The sequence below is a fragment of the Leptosomus discolor genome, chromosome 1 (assembly GCF_034619465.1).
Source record: "Leptosomus discolor isolate bLepDis1 chromosome 1, bLepDis1.hap2, whole genome shotgun sequence".
Lineage (NCBI taxonomy): Eukaryota > Metazoa > Chordata > Aves > Leptosomiformes > Leptosomidae > Leptosomus > Leptosomus discolor.
Window position 1 is genome coordinate 54976306 of NC_141391.1, and position 16634 is coordinate 54992939.

Below are 16634 nucleotides of genomic sequence, written 5' to 3' on the forward strand. Positions count from 1 at the left end.
TGCGCTGCTGGGGGGGGAAGAGGAAGCAGAGCTGAGCCTGGGAAGACCAGATGGGTGTGTGTGGGAGGAAGGTGTGTTGTATTTAAGACCTAGTTGTATCTCTCATTTTCCTTGATCATGGTGGTTGTTTTGTATTAAATTGATGTTGTTATCCCCAAGTTGAGTCTGTCTTTTGCCCATGACCATAACTGGTGAGTGAGCCCTCGCCTCTCAAGCCTTTTGGTTGTATTTTCTCCTCCCCATCCCTCACGGGACTGGGGTAGGGGTGAGCAAGCGGCTGCAGGGTTCCTTTTGAGCCGCTGGGTAAGCTCAAACCACATCATGAAACACAGACGTCTCTTCCACCAGCTCCTTTATTCATTCCTGACTGCACTCACATCCTGTACAACTTACTAATTAGAACACTTACCAAAATTACGTTAGAATTAAGCATTCTTGCTGTGAGAGAGAAATGCATATATTTTTACTTATGTATTTGTATACCATGAACTACTCTTCAGAAAAGACGGGTTTTAAAAATCTCACCCTCAATATGGATCCTCAAATTAGTCATGGTAAATTATACAATCCATGAAGAAAGTTCAGTGTTTTAAAGAATTTAGCTAGTGCCTCAGTCAAAATTTCGAGGGAGTTACCTTCATGTACACAAGATTCATAACCTGGCATCTTACTGCGTGAATAGGTGTTTTCTCTTCCACCCGCCTCCCCCCCCCCCCAAGTAATTGAATAGAAATCACTGTTTTCCTGTTACAACTGGGAAATATTGCACATTTTCAGAGTAAGATGAACAGATTACAACTTTTTTTCAGGAAATACATTTGATATAGAAGTCCTATTTAATTGAAGTGAGTTCATTTCCACAGCTCCTAGCTGTGCTTGGTAGCAAGAAAACTACCAGACTGAAGGTTTGGCTTTAGAAACGTCTCCTTTTTTATTTTGAGCCCAAGTAGTTGAATGTCCCAAGATTCATTGCCTCAGAGGAAAAAAGAGAAGCAAGACGCATAATAATAACATGGAAATTTGCCTATGCTATTCTCTTTCCATGCCATGACATGCTTCAGTTTATGCCCAAATAATCTGGGAACATTTATTGAAAAACTCTACATAGGGTAAACATACCCAGGATGCTCTCTCATAAAAAAGGTACCCCTGTCCCACATAAGATGTCACAGAAACCCTACCAGCCTGGAACTTGCAGTGTAGGGCATGCAAACACCTCTTCCTGAGGAAGAAGTATAGCTGGGATCACAAAGTTAGATCATAGACAGCCCAATACCTCCCTGATCAACAACAGCTAGTACCTTACTGTCCCAAAATGCCTGCACAGGCAATATGAGAAGCAGGAAAACAGGCAATATCAGTGATAACAGCTTCTCCAAGTTCTGAAATGTTTTCACAGGCCAGACTAGGTGGTTTAGTGTCTTACGTCGACAAACTGATGAATCCAGTTACACTTGCAAGATAAAGTCCTGAAGTGCAACCCAAGAAACTGTCTCTATAAAGACTGAAAGGTGGGCCAAGGTGGCTGGTTTAACAGTAACAAGGAAATGAATGGAAACCTTTGCTGGGATCAAGGTCTGTGAGAAATCTCAGAAAAAAACCCAAAAAAACCTAGGGATATCTACATATGAATTAGTGTCTATGCTCACACAATAGTTAGAAAATTGTTGTTCACGTGCATGCTGCTAAATTAATTTGAAATACAGTTTACCTAAAAGGTTCCCAGCAAAGTAGCAGCCTGGATACTCAACAGCATCTAAGATGACATTAGATCCTTACATTTAGACAACTGAATTAAGACCTTCTTCAATACTGTCACAAACTAGAGAGCTATCCAGAGTTTACTCAGTCTCCACTCATAATAGTAAAACCTTAGCTATTAATAATAAAACCTAGTAGATATAAAGATTTATTCCTTCACTGGAGTTAAACCCTTCCCTAGCATGAGATTCAGTTACAAATATATGAAATTATATAGTACAATCTTAGCATTTAAGGTATTGCTGTGTACCCAAGATATGAAAGAACTGTCACAGGACTTTAGAGACATCTTTGCCCTTCTCAAACTGCAGCTAAGTTGTAGGCAGGATTTCCAGAGAGTTCTCAAATGGCACCAGATACCTATGTTTAGAAAACAGAATTCTATCCTAAGTACCATGAAGTTTTTCTGACCTTTTCCTTGGATTTTTTGTTTGCTTGATTTTTTAGTTTGTGTGGTAGTCTATAATAATTTATTTTAAAGAACATGATAATGTATACGACTTTTTTTAGCTTTAATTGTGCAATCTGTATTTTGCATTCATGGTTTGAAACTGAAGGTAGAAAGAGGATATGCCCTGGTTTTTTTTTTTTGCTTGCTGAAGTGGTGGTACTTATCCCATTTTATCACAGAATACTGAAATCAGATTTAAGAGTTCAAATCAAAATGTGGTCTTTATTTTTTTCAGTGATCTTGATTTTCCTTCTAATAGCACTGGTTAGAAAAAGTTGTGTTGCATTTTAAATGTAATCTGATGGCAGTAAGACTAAACTCAGCAATAAAGATTATCTCTGTTTTTTATGAAAGATCTCAGACATGCCTGAATTGGCCTTATCAACAAAGGTCTGACTGAATACAAAGCTCCTCTAGATGTCTTATCATCTCCAGTAACGTAAGAAACACTTTATGTAAGTAGAAGTATTCAGTTCTTGTTTCTGGTTTTCTTCTCTAGGGGACCAGCAGTCCCTAGAATGCTCATGTGTATAACTTAAACCTTGACAGCAGTTTCTTTACATGAGAATAATGAAATTTGCTCACACCCAACAACATCTGTTTGATCTTCCTGAATGGCCATTGGGAAGGTTCTTAGTTCAAAACTTCTATGTGTTACCCATAGGGGTCTGTAGCTGAAACACTTTTTCCATTGTATACTAATTTTGGGAACATCTTTTTATATTAAAATCTCATTTTCTTATCACTAAAAATGTTTAAACTTGTATCTGAAACATTGTATGTATCTGAAAGCTGCTCCAGCAGTACGTGCATTGCTTAAGGAAAAGGGAAAATTATATTTGGAAAAGCACATAGATAATTTGACCCATTCTTTGGCATTTGTTTTCTCTCAGCAAGTGTTGTTTCAAAGAATATAGAGCAACTCAAAGTAAAAACTGTAATAAGATAACAAATTCATTTAAATCTCTTTAATTCTTTCTGATAAAATATCAGAGTAATTAAATAATGAAGTATTCCTGGTTTAATTAAAGAGTTTTCATGATTAACAGAAATCCATATTCTCACTTTGAAATATAACAGCATTTTATAACACATTTGAGTAAATTAGAGTAAAATCTAAAGCATTTAAATGTATGTAAATCCCACAGTTAAAAATGGAGTAAGTACCACTTACAACCCCAGGATAAATTACGATTATACCATGATGTAGCAAGACTTCACTTTGCATAGATCAACATTTGTATTTTTCATAGAGTTGGAAGAGGGATTCTAGTCAGCCCCTTCAAGCAATACTGACATTTCTTCAGCTGTCTGTGACTGACCTTTTGCAATGTTGATTTCATTCTTCAACACAAATCTTTCTGTCTATAACTACTGTGGTTTGGGTTTTTTTAGTAGGTTCTGTAACTGTTGCCACTCTAATGTGAACACTATCAGAAGATTTCCTCATGTCTTCCTTTTTTTTAAGACAGAAAATGTTTTGCTGCTCGTATGTTTTGCACAAGTAGGTGTATCTTGAGAAGGATAATCAGCATAATTGTGACAGATGTGTTTTACAGGCAGCGGTTAGATGGCAGAGGATAAATAAAAAACATTATTTTGATAGAAATTGGCTAAGATGCAGATTTGTGTCTTTGACACCTGAATTTGGTTTGCCTGCAAGAGCTCACACTGAGCACTTAGAATTACTTCAGTAAAATGAGTGAGATGTCTAAGGATGCATCACATGGTATCTGTATCATCTTTAGCCTACAGGTAGTTTGCACAAGCATATGTGAATGGCAGTGCACTGTGTGATATAGACGTACACTGAGACCCTCAAGAAGGGAACTAATCCAATCAATGGTTGTGCAGGAAGTAAGCCACTATCACTCAGATCATTCAGCATGTCTTAAATTAAGCCATTAGTACAGGGATACAAGTGTCGGAAAATCTCCACAGCCTGGCAAGCATTCCTGATGGAACATCTATATTACTTTAAAAAACATTGTGGTAATGGAGCTGTCTACTTTTTGTGTATTTATGAGACACTCAGATTCAATTCATTGCACTTCCTTAGAAGATTCAAGCTTACTTTTCCTGCCTAAAAATGCTTTAATCATCAAGCTGTAGATAGGGTTGAAATTTAAAATAATATTTGTTGTTTCCAGAGCACTGGGCTTAGTCATACCACCTAAGGAGCTACTTCAGGGATCTCAGTGTTGATCTGCACTGATAAATGAAAAAGGACTAGGAACTCAGTGCTTTGTCATCTTCTACACTAATTAATTGTTAGGTCACTGCCTACAACTGGTTGTCTCTGGGACAAATCTATAAAGAACGCAAACTTAAGCAGTGTGGATGTGAGCTAATCAATGTAATTTGTCTTCAGGTTCTTTTTTATTTGCTAGCACTAAACCAGCTCAAGTACAACCACACCATGCAACACAGATGCCCTGTTGCACAGAATCTGAATGAGAGATTTGCGCAGAGTGGAAATACATTACTGCATATTACAATAGGAGTAATAATCACTTTCCACTTGGAGCTTTCATTTGCAACAGAGCCCTCACAGAATAGGTCATATCCAATTTCCGGGTTTTTTAAGGTGGAAAGCATGAGGCATAAACCAGGAAAATTTGTTGTCACAGATTATCTATTACACTCACGGCAGCAATCCCAGTGCTGAAAAAAAAAAAATCCCCTGCAATAATTACATGGAGATAGAAGTATCTGAGATTTGAATATGTTGTTTACGAACTCTGAACAACTGAGATACACATCCACAAAAGAACACAGGAGGCTTTGTGGATGCAGAGTTAAAAGTTCACAGTGCACAGCAATAACTGATTTTTAGGAGTCTTGCCATTTGCAAGAACCCACAGTCCCAAATTACTTACCTAGGCTACTCTTACACTCATGCTGAGGGAGAAATAAGTGCCCAAGAATGAAAGCCATAAATGGCAGTTGAGTGGGAGTCATATACAATAGATTACAGAGTAAATCATGAGCCCTTCTCTCTTCAAGGTTTAATTATGTAACTGTAGGTAGGCACTTATCTTCAGTCAGGATCCCCAACAGAGTTTAGACAGTCCTTAGCTGCCTGGACTTAATAGTGAAAATATACTTCGAGTATAACAGAAGCTGAGTAAAGAAAGGTGTTTGCCATTTAACATCTAATCTTAATTGCATATGCCACTGCCTACAGTGACAATTAATCAGGATTTAAGTGCCTTATTTCTTTGCAGACCAAGTACTTATTGTATAATATCTGAACAATAATGAAGAAAGTGCAGAAATACATTGTGAAATCTAACCGTCTTAAGCATAAATGTTTTAGTTGTACAATAATGTTCCATAAGAGGGAACATGGTCATTTCTTAGCCACCTGTTTCAACTCCACGTGATTTCAGTTCTGTAGCTGAAGTAAAAGCTGATTTAAAGTTCTAATTTTATATGTCTGCAACTGCTTTTGCTTCTCAGATAAATAACAGATCTGATTCATTTTCCTCTTCTGATTCCACACAGTGTTACTGAAAAAATGCCTGCAATTAAAAAAAAAAAAAAAAAGGTGAAAATAAAAGAAAAATCATAAAGACATTTATTTACCAGGTTCAAAAACATTGTAAGACTTGTTACAGAGCCTCTTGCAAGATTCTGAGGTAGATACTAGAAGGAAACATGCATAAAATACGTAACCTAAAGTCTTGCCTCTTCCAAAAGACAAAGAAATGTCTCTTTCAGAGTCAAGAAATCCATCATTTTATCTAGCCAGGGTATCTTTTCATAAGCAAACAAACACTAAGTTTTCTAAGTGATCAAGCAGATATATCCAAGATTTATTTTTAAAATCCTGTACACTTTATCTTAATCTGGGAATAATGAATTTTAAAATAATACCCTAAACCTAAAATGGCAACTGATCCGTGGGAGCTATTCACTATAGTAAAAAAAATATTCTTGATAAACTTGTCAGAGAAAATTGCAATGGTATTTTTAAAACCATAAATTTGCCCCATTTCGGAGTATAGGCTTTGGCGCAAAGGAAATACAGTGCAATACCAAATATCACTGTGATATAACGACATCTCTGCCTCCCCCCATTTCCCCTTGCTCTTCCTTTTTTCTTTTCAGCAGGAAGATTTTTTTTTAATTGATAACATTCTATACCCTCACAGAAAAGTGAGAGAAGTGTGTTTAGATTGTTACTAAAATGTTTTTACAAGATCTGAAATATTAAAAAAAAAAGTGTCTGATTTGTAGAGGAGGAAAATATTTACATTTACTTGGAGAGTAGATCCTGCTTTGGGATTAGAAACTTTGTCAGAGTAAAATGAACAGTTAAGAATTTAGCACTGAAATGCACAAAATTCTTCCATTAATGATAGAGGGACCCTACATAATCCCATTAGACTAACTAAACACCTAAAGTGATCCACACAGCATAATGAATTCAGCACTAAACTTTAGATGCAAATATGGTACTCATGTTAGGAAATCTTAATCTTATGTCAAGCCCCATCATGCACTTTTGAACATTTAATTTTAAAATCCACACACTGAAAACCTCAGCGGCTGTTTTCAGTAATAAATCTGAGTATCTGTGTTTTTCAGGGTTAGTTTTTTGTTTGTTCATTTGTTTTTTTTCTTTTGGTAGTGGGGTGTTGTTTTGGGGTTTTTTGTGGATAACAGAACAATAAATTTGAGAACTAAAATGTAACCCTAGCTGAAAGAAGTCATATCCTATTTACTTTAAATATGTTTTGGTTTTCCAGAGACTTCTGACATGAGATGAGTCATGGCATGAGCAGGATTTCAAAACAAAGAGAATAAAAGACAATTTCTAATCTTTCTAACCCCTTTTAATAATGGAAATCAATAGATTGTTATCATTGTTCACTAAAAAATAGAACATGAAGGGCAGGTTTCAAAGCCTTTATTCAAAAGGGAAAAAAATTAAATGCAGTTTTCCCCCACAGAAGAGACATCTGTGTACTCTATTCAGAAATGCTTTGGATCATATAGTCTCTCCGAGTCAAATACCACAGTGATGCTAATTCAGCAGTAACTTTTATAGATCCATTAGGAATCCAAATTAAATCTTTCAGTTAAGACTTTAGTTACTGCATTTCAAACACAGACAATTAAGGCAATTGGGAGTAACTGTTTTATGGAAGAGTGATCCATGGCTTACATGGGTACCGTTTAATGTTTTATGATCATATTGTAAGGCTCAGACATAGACTCATAAATTACTGTCATGTACCTTTATTGTCTGTTCTTTTATGCTGATTGCCTATTCTCTGACTGGGTAGTGATACAAACAAATTATTGTCATATTAATCCTAAACACATTTATTTAATTGGAAAACTCTGCACCAAAGTATTTTTCTATCACTTGAACAACTTTGCTAAATGAATAGGTCACTTGTAATAAGAACTACACAAGCACGGTTGATGTGGAAGTATTTATAATGTTGCACAAAAAGTTGAAATGGGCTGACATGCACAAAGCTTTATTCTTTGGTCCTGAAGCTGATGGTGTATGTTGCCTTCAAGGTTACCCTAGGGAAAGAAGCAGGGACAGAGAGAGACAGAGCGAGAGGAAAAGGGAAAACTCTCCCCAGAAACAGACAGAAAGAGAAGTGTAGGTCTCAAGTAAGTGTCCTCTCCTGGGTGTCCCCTCCAGTGCAGCAGGGAGTCTCATCATTGTGTCAACAACCACAACCACACTCCCTTTTTTCCTCAGAAGAACTACACCTTTCATCAATACCCGCTCGAAATTCCTATTGTTGGTCTTTCTTTGATGATACTATTGTCACTGATTGAATAGGCTTAATTAGGTGTAAGGATTGCATACAGGCTGATGAGCTTTGTGAATGTTTGTTGTTTGAGTAATATTTGTGGATATAAAAATGCCTGTTACCCACGTATTATCTGGTTGTAATACAGAGTCAATAGTCTAGAAGCTACCAGATGGACAGGGGTGGGGGACATTTTAGTACAGGATTACAAATTAAAATTAAAAAGCATCAGGGTTAAGAAATAGAAGGGAAACAGGATGATCAAAAAGACTATCAGTGAGTGCAGAGTGCTTCAAAATGCACCAGTGCAAGGCAGCGAGAATAAGAGCGTCTGGCCTAAATGCTGACACCAAAGGGTGTGTGGGTTGCAAGCAAAAAGGCAAGGCAGACTAAAGCTGCAAATACCTTCAGCAATATTAAAGTGCTTGACCCTGTGCAACAACATGTAAAGGACTCCATAGTTCCTGTTTTGATCTCCATAAGCACAGGCTCAATACTCCACTGAGACAGTCAATGGCTTTTTCACGAAAGCCTGTAGTATCTGCAGGAAGATTTAAGCGTGGGCATGAAACAAGTTTGTCATTTGCCTAGTTCCATCTGCTAGTTCTCCAAGTCTGGAGAAAATACAGTTAGGCCAGATAGCAAAGCCAAAACCTAAGATTTCAGACAGAAATTTCTTTGAATTTATCAGCCTGAAGCCAGAATAATTTCTGGGCATGCTGAGCGATTTTTCTCACTAACAGTACATGATTTTTTTAAAAAGAGGAATACACTAAGTATCATAAATTAACAAATTAAAACCTAACTAATCTTTTAGGGAATTTAAAGAAGGAACTTTACCTCAAAAAAGATACATAAAAAAATCAACAGATATTTAGAATAAAAATATCTCAGCATGGGCAGAAAGGAGATGGAAAAAGATAAGGACAGCATAGAAACACGGTGTGCCTTTCTATCAAAATAACTCTTCCTTAGCAGGTACTTCTTTGCTCTTGTGTTTTTGATTAAAGTTATTTCAACAGCAGGGGAAATGCAGGCTTGTACTTTGTTATTAATCCATAATGACAGACACAGGAGGAAGGTATTTTCTTGTTCCTTTTCACATTAAAGTTAAGTATAATATTTCAGGCTAGAGAACTTTTTCATTCTAATGGATTTTCTTTCCCTGTAAACAAATGGAATATCTCATTTGCTTAGACAGATCAGTCATGATGCACATACAGCTGTATGTATCTACTGTGCAGGTATTTGCAACTGGATGTAGCAGCTAAAGCCAATAAATCAGAAGCCAGAATGTTTTGTGGCATCATCTTTGGGATTCAGAGAAAAAGATCAGCACAAAGGGACACCCCGCACCATTTCCTCCCTGTTTCAGCCACCAATTTGAATTCTTGCCACATCTCTGATTTATAATTACATTCTCTACACTTTAAAACTGGTTAAGCAGGAAATTGTTTTGGCTGGAATTATATGGGCACGTGGTTCTTTCACAATGCTCAGAGGCTGCATTTGGATGATCTGAGTTATATTATTTAGTTTGTGTTATTTCTACAAGAGGTCTTAGAGGCTTTAACAGCTTTTCTAAGGAGAGATGAAGGGACAGTGCTCCATTCCTTGATTTGGACATGGCTGATTTTATTAAGTTGTGCCATAATGATATAATGCAGATGGGTTTTCTTGTACACAAGACTGATTTTAGCATAGAAAATAGTTATTCATAAGGCTATTGCTCCAGCTTTAGTGAAGCTAGATTTGTATTTCTCAGTCTGGTATTTTTTCCTCATCAACTTTTATTTACAGTATGGACATCGGTCTTGCTGCTGCCATAGGCAAAATGGATGAGAAGCAAAAAGCAGCAGCAAAACACATACACATGCAGCTTCATTTGCAGAGTTCCAGCAAGAACATGCCTGTATTCATTCACTTCAGCCAAACTGCTTGTCTGCCAGGCTTTACTTCCAGTTCTGGTGTTACTGGCTCATAATACTACCCTAAATACATTAAAATCCTGTTGCAAGATTATGTATTTGATTTGTCACTCGTCCGTGTGGGGGTCAAGTGCATGGGTTGCCTCTGGATACGTTTGTTTTATCAATACATCCAAGATTGTTTCATTACCTGTTTTAGTCCCTAATATTTGAAAGAAACTCCACTGATGTAGACAACAGTGGCATATTCTAGTCAGCATTTTTTAAATTAGGTGCAAAAACCTTGAAGATAGAAAAATAAAATCAAACTCAGAAAGAGGGTCCTTGGATCATGTTAGCTGCCCCCTTAAATTCCATATCTAAAACTGTTTTAATTGATAAAAGAAATAAATGGTAGTGGAAGGAAAATAAAAAAGACATTAAAACAGAAGTAATAACCCAGAGGTAACAGTAAAATTTAAACCCATTTATTACAGCTGGTTTTGATACAGGAAATGAGTTTGGACTATAATGTGGAAATAACAAACAAGTATCTCACTGTGTAAGTGATCTTATTTCAGAGTAAGTTTACAGCATTCAAACAGGAAGAAGCTAAGATGGTGGTGTTCTCAAATCCCAATGAACTGTTCAAAATGTGAACATATGAACTTTTCAAATCCCAGCGTAAAAACATTTACATAGGAAGCTAATAAGGTTAGGTGCTATATAACTGATATCAGTTTATCAGACAAGGCTACTGGGAAAGTTGTTTGTAAGTATTTCAGAATGCCTTCCTTTTAAATCCCACATCCTCAAATCCATTCAGGGCTGTAACATCTGTAGACACTGTCCATGATGAAGTCTGCTGCAGAAAGTAAAACAACTATGATAATTAAAAGCAAAATTTTTCTTATGCCACAAAGCCCTTACATTTCTTACTGTTTGCTGGAGTTTACTATATTCATTGCTGCTGTCCTTGTTATCTGAATGTTCAATCAGTTCACTTATATATGTAAGGTGATAACAAGTGGGCTTTTGTATATAAACATTATTTGAAATTATTATTATTTATTATGCTCTACACCTGTTCACTGTACATTATTTTTAAGCAGACAACAGCAATTATTACACTGGATAATTCGCTTGGCTAGTAAGCATCTAACTGCTACTATTCTAGACAGTGAGTTGTGTTACCTGCCATAAAGATGAATAGAGAGCAAGATTTATGAAGAAAGATCGCAGTTTGAATAACAGTATTAAATGTTATATTTTTGATCATCATGGTAACCGGTGAGAGTTAAATTTAATCTCATTGTTTTCAAAAGAAGTCTTTCTTATCAAAGTTTAAAAAGTAATTCTTGAGAACTTAGATATATTTCTCTCACAGTCTCAAACTGATTTTTAACATCATCTTTGTAGAAAGCTACAATAGTTAAATTTAAATCTCCTCTTTTCTGTGTCATCTGAAAATCAGTTCAGCTAATTTAAGCAGTACAGAGAAAATACAAGTCCTTATTTCTCAAAAGGCCCTTACTTTATCTGAGGATCAACTGATGTATTTTAAGATTTTGTGAGGATGATACCGTGAGAAGAAAAGCAAACACAAATTAATCCAAATTTAGAAATGTCATTGTTATTAACAAATTAACATTCCTAAATCACAGAAGCATACTGATATTTATTTACAAAAGAAGCGGCAAGCAAATTAGAAGAAAACTCCAACTGATGCTTATAAAACAAAGAAACTTCTGTTTAACTGAGTTTTCTGTTTGTTTATTCAGTTTTCTAGAATTTGCAGGACTAATAGTGGGATGGAGGCAATAATTCTGGTCATATATTTAAGCCCCAGGCAGTTTCATTTGAAATGTCTGCTGTATTCTGTGTTCACACTAGCAGAGCTAGTTGGCATCATAATCACATGGAATCAAATTCTCAGGAGGCTTATGCAGCTATAATTCTGCTTAAGTCCAGTGAATCTTTTGTTTGAATTTGATGACTTTATTTCTTACTTTGCTAATACTAACATTTAAGCTAGAAGAATGATCAATAGAGAATAACAATGAGCTCCTTGGATATATTTTTGTGAATGATTTTGTGTTTACTTTGGAGGTCTTTCTGGATTAACAAATGTAAAAATCCTTATTTTAACGTGCAAAGTGAAAGCAACACCTTTATTTTTCAATGTTATTGTATGATTTTGTGTTTTGCTGTCAAAGAATAGAATATCTGTTGAATTTCCAATAGTATATTATAAAAACAAGTTTAGCAACGGTACTTTGCTACAAGCTGGACTACACTTAACACATACTTGTATGCACACACTGAACGCTGTACGTGCATTTGTGAATGCAAAAATGCCCATGAGCAGTTTTAGGACCTTGAGTCAGGGTGGTAAACCCCAGAGTAATTTTTGCTCTGAGAAGCATAGTGATCTGTAAGTTTGAGGGACTTAGTGTAGATATTGTTAGCATATAACATTCTTGATGAATTTTGTTATAAACAGGCTGAAAGATGGTATCTTATAGCAAAATACTCCTTATGGTTGTTTTCAGAAAAAAAAAAAAAAAGTTTTTTTTTTTTACTTATAATGGAAGCTTGTGTAATCTACCACACTTACAAAACAATGAATTCTCTCTAACACAGACAGTGAGACTTCACATTGCTGGAGGACCGCTGCAGTCATACTTTCTGAAATACAAATCATAACCCCATAGAATCATAGAATAGTTTGGGTTGGAAGGGACCTTAAAGATAATCCAGCTCCAACCCACCCTGCCATGGGCAGAGACACCTTCCACTAGACCCGGTTGCTCAAAGCCCCATCCAACCTGGCCTTGGACACTTCCAGGGAGGGGGCAGCCACAACCTCTCTGGTCAACCTGTGCCAGTGTCTCACCACCCTCACAATGAAGAACTTCTTCCTAAGATCTAATCTAAATCTCCCCTCTTTCAGATTGAAACTGTTACCCCTCATCCTATCATTATACTCCCTGATTAAAAGTCATCTTGCAACCTGTCATTACAGCCTTTTATGATGCATCCAAAAATCAGTGGTTAAATTTCAAGTCAAAATGTATCTAGATTATTTACACAGTAATCTTAAAATAAAATACAGTATCTGAATTATCAATTTTTCGACAGGTGAAATTGTTAGAACCCTGGCACAGAGCCTGACTTGTTTTTCTTTTTCTAGGTGCTATTTTCTGCTGCAGATAAGAATGACCTAATAGAACAAAGTGAAGTTGATCGTTAAATAATTTACAGGAGACTCAGTCATCTTTAAAAAACAATTTCACCACCTGCAACTTGAATGCTGAGGCATGTTATTTCCTCAAATGTAGCTTATTAGATTATATCGCCCATGTGTGTCTGAAAACTAAACGTATTTATCAGTTGGGAGTCTAAATGACCTTACATAAAGGAAAAATGGTAATTTTGCAAATGAATAGTGAACAGTGATGTATTTCATGAAAGGTTTCTGATAACTTTATTGGTTTTTGTTTGGTTGTTGGTTTTTTTTCACATGAATAGTCATCTAAGCTCATCTGTTCCAAAAGGAACAGTGTGTGAACTTTACTAGATTGACATTCAAAAATATTTTCCAAGAAATAAATCTCATTTTTCCTGAAGATACATTCATAACAGTGCCATACTGATTCTGCTTTTGTGTTCTTCCCCACTCCAAACACATGCAAAAAATATTTGGCTCCTTCTGTATGAAAAACAGTCAAGAATGACATTAAGTTTACACTTTTATTTCCATTTGCCTAATTCATAGGAATTTATGACAAGTTCCTCAGTATTTCAATGACAGAAATTTCTTAATCAGTTTCAAAGACTTTTTTGAAATATATATCTCACAAGAGGAATTGTTATTGCTGCTGACAGTACATCAACAATAATATACGGAGTCTTCTTTAAATCTCATAACCTGATGACTTAAACTATTTAAACACTTTTCAGATATGTATCTCTGTCATATTCCAGGCAATGGATGAAGAAGTTCATCAAGCTTTTTCAGAAAAAAAAAGATCCTTCTGGCACTATGCAGCTGAGATCTTAGGGAGTAATACAGACTTACTCCATTTGTGACATATTAGATACACCCTTTTGTAAATACACATACAAGTTAGAAGCCCAAAATTACATGGTGCAAAAACCTTACTGCTTTGTAGAGAACTTAGTGATGGAGAAACCACGACAAACTGACTTTGAAAGAGTCATCACAAGAATTTCATCTGATGATAACTTATATTTCAAAATTAGTATTTCTTGCATTAAAAAAATAATTTTACTTTCATGTTTTAAGCCCATTTGAAGGTATTTAAATTATTAAGCAGTGAAAGTAACAAGTCTAAATTTGACCAAACTTACGGCCTTGATAAAGTGAATTGATTTTCAAGACTCATGAGTGCCCATATGAAATGCTATGGCTGTTAACACCTGGAAATAAGACTACTTATTTAATCATGTGTGGTGGTTTGGTGTCTGGTGGCATTTTGGTAGCGGGGAAGGGGGCTACAGAGCTGTCTCCTGTAAAAGGCTTCAGGAAGCTCCAATTTTGGACCCACCTCTGGCCAAGGCCAGGCCAATCAGTGCCTCTGAGAATAACTATTTAAGAGTGAAAGAACCCGTTGAGTTTTTTCTTTGTTCGTGTTTCTTTGTTGATGAGTGGAAAAGAAGAGGGAGATGTGAGAGAAACAGACATGCGGACAGCCAGGTCAGTGAGGAAGGACGGAGGAGGTGTGGTGGTGCAGAGATGCCCCTGTGGCCCAGGGTGGAATGGTGAGCTGACCCCCTGCGTGGAAATCAACAGTGGCCCAGATGTTGGCCTGCAGCCTGTGGAGGACCCTAGGCCAGAGCAGGGGACGAGGCCCAAAGCAGGACATGAGTCTGAGGAAGCCCGTGCTGGAACAGCCCGACTCATGACTCCCATTGGAGCAGTTGGTGGAGGACTGTCTCCTGTGAGAGGGACCCCATGCTGGAGCAGGGGAGGAAGGAGGAGCAGAGACACCTTTGTGCCGGATGAACTGTAACCCCCATTCCCTGCCCCCTGCGCTGCTGGGGTGGAAGAGATAGCAGAGGTGAGCCCGGGAAGAAGGGGGGGGGGGGGGGGGGGAAGGAGTGTTTTTAAGACCTGGCTGTATCTCTCATTATCCTTGCTGATGGTGGTTGTTCATTAAATTGATGTTGTTCTCCCCAACTTGAGTCTGTCTTTTGCCCAGGACCATAACTGGTGAGTGAGCCCTCCCTGTTCTTTGTCTCCACCCTGAAGCCTTTTGGTTGTTTTCTCCTCCCCATCCCTCAGAGGACTGGGTAGGGGTGAGTGAGCAGCTGCGGGGTGCTTTGCTGCCAGCTGGGTGGGAACAAACCAGGACGCCATGTTTGTAGTACAGCTTTAGTCACTTATGTTTAGGTACTGTTCATGGAGGTTCAAATAGACTGCACATTAACATTTAGTGTAATTTAAGTCTGTAAGACTTTTTTCATATTGTAAACCAAACCAAACAAAAAACCTCAATTAGTCTTGTTTTCTTTCAGGTTTTATGACTAAACACAAAGACCCCTCAAGAATAAAAGGAGAAATGATCGGTGGAGGAATCCCCATAACCTAGTCAGTGGAAAGGAGCACACTGAATGGGTGTTTCTAAGACCACCCAATAAAAACAATTGGACAATTACACTGTAGTCACTGGTGTGAAACTCACCAAAGTGACTCAATGAAAGAGGATCTTTACCCAGCACACCATGAAAACTAATGAGGCTTATTGCCTAGAAGGGTGTGTGACTTATTGTGGGATGCAAGGTAAAGAAAATTCTGGGCCTATGTAAAACATTATGGGGTATCTTAATGGAATTGTGAGACTTCATGAGACTTATTATGAAAAGTTTAGGGAAGGACTAAAAGGAGGGGTTAAGGAGGATCAGAGGGGAACAAGTGTGAAAAAATACAGGGAAAAGGGGACCCAGGAGTCCAACTGTGTGAGCCAGCTGCTGGACAGTATTCTTAGTAAGCTCTTAGCTTGACCACTGTAGTCTGCCCTATATTCTTATTAAATCCTATTTTTGACTACCTGCTGTGAGGATTCACTCCACCATGTGGCTAGGGGCCAATGACTGGAGGAGACTAAGAACTCGGGCCAGCTCTAGGATACACTGTGTGCTTAAGACCACTGGCGGGAGACTCCCTTTTTGTGCGTGTGGGTGTGCGTAGTCCCCTAGTGGCTTTTGGTTCTGCTCAGCCACAGTGGAAAAAGCGGTTTTGGCAATATTTGTGCGGGTGCTGGTGAAGGTGCTGCCCCCTGGCGGCAGCAGTCTGGTGTGAGTGGCTGTTTACTGTACACACGTGTGCAGCGGGGGCGCGTGCGCACCTGTTGGGAATACGTGCTTGGCCTCACTGATGTCTAGACGTGGGGAGACAGAACCAGCAACTTCCATTGGGGTGGGAAAGAAGGAGACCCCTGTCTGCCAAAGTCAGCTCTAATGGACCGGACAGGAGAAATCTCCCCTGCTGTGCACTGAAGTCCACTGAATCTCATAGCCTCATAAAGGATTTATTGGAGATTCAATAATAAATATAATTAATAAAATGAACGAAAAAAAAGAAATACAGAAAATCATGTTTCACTTAAAATAAGATTTGATGCAGGAATCAGCTTTAACTAAACTGAAATAAGCCACTGCAGTTGAAATAAGAGCATTAACAAAGGACTTTTTCTCCTTAAAGTAGCT